Genomic DNA, 1,312 nt, shown 5'->3' with positions numbered 1-1,312 from the left:
TTTCCTTTCTCAGAATTTTAACAATGTCCAGGGCTGGGAAGGTGGCTCAGTGGTAGAGCGCTTGCCTTGCATGCCTGAGGCCCTGGGTTTGATTCCTCAGCACCACATAAGCAAAAAGAAAACAACGGGAAGTAGCGCTGTGGGTCAAGTGGTAGAGTGCTAGCCTTGAGCTGAAGAACTGAGGGACAGTGCCCAGGCCCAGAGTTCAGGCCCCACGACCGGACCCCCCCCCCAAAAAAAAGAATTTTAACAATGTCTAACATGTGATAGTTGAATTGTCTCTGTCACCAAGGGATGGTCCAACCTGTGTGGATTTTTTTAGCTACTGGCATGACCAAACTACTTAATATAAAGTTAAGTATTTTATATACTCAATTTTTATAACCAATATTTCTCTGCCACAGACTTCCCCAATATGAACTTTCATAGCAAACAAATCAGAGAACTCAATTCTTTAAAAAAGTGACTTGGTGACTTGACAATTATAAGTAGTTTCACCTGTAACTTGGCTACCTTTTGGAGCACATATCTTCCCATAATAACTCTATTACCCTCAGTCTTAATGGGTCCCGAGCAGTTATTTGTTATTGTAGGACTTTGTCCCATTGGCCATTGACCGGATATGACTAGAAACAAGACAAGTTGAGCTAATCAGAGATTCTCTCTGAGAATTTAAGCTTAGGAGAGTCTGTTTCTCCACTTGAACTAGACTTGTAACATATCGATTTAAGAATTGTAAGGTAGTGTTCGCTTCGGCAGCACATATACTAAAATTGGAACAATTCAGAGAAGATTAGCATGGCCCCTGCACAAGGATGACACGCAAATTCATGAAGCATTCATATTTTTTGTTAACTATAGGAAAATATAGTTCTGGAATAACTGATAAATTGTGGGGAAATCAATCATGAAGGTTCAACAGTGACGTTGTCATTTAGCAAAGGGGAAGAGGTCGATCAAGATGCATTGTACTGACAAACTGGTATGTTGAATTGATACCTCTTGTACAACTACTAAGATAATAAAAATTACTATACACACACATATAAGAAAACTCAATTTTGCTATTTTAGGTGTGCTTCTTGTTCAAGTATTGGTTTTCATTGATTCACTCTTTTGAGATAGTGGGATAACAACAAGGGATAGGGAAACAATGATGGACAAGAAATGTACTCATTGCCTTACTCATGTAACTGTGACCCCTCTGTACAGCATCTTCACAATAAAAGAAAAGAAAAGAATTCTGGGGTAGCCAGTCACCGGTGGCTCACACCTGTAATCCTAGCTACTCAGGAGGCTAAGATCTGAGGAC

The 1,312-nt window shown here is 39.9% G+C and overlaps 1 non-coding gene across 1 annotated transcript; it reads left to right on the top strand.

Annotated features, from left to right (window-relative positions):
- Positions 1-743: 743 nt before the first annotated feature.
- LOC138837546 (U6 spliceosomal RNA) lies at positions 744-850 on the top strand. The gene has a single exon (XR_011375349.1). It is a non-coding gene; the product is annotated as a U6 spliceosomal RNA (small nuclear RNA).
- Positions 851-1,312: the final 462 nt, after the last annotated feature.

Source organism: Dipodomys merriami, unplaced genomic scaffold, assembly GCF_024711535.1.
Source record: "Dipodomys merriami isolate MVZ:Mamm:240054 unplaced genomic scaffold, mDipMer1.0.p SCAF_27, whole genome shotgun sequence".
In the NCBI taxonomy this organism is placed as follows: Eukaryota; Metazoa; Chordata; class Mammalia; order Rodentia; family Heteromyidae; genus Dipodomys; species Dipodomys merriami.
The sequence above is the reverse complement of the archived record's forward strand: the minus strand, read 5'-3'. Positions and strand labels throughout refer to the sequence as shown.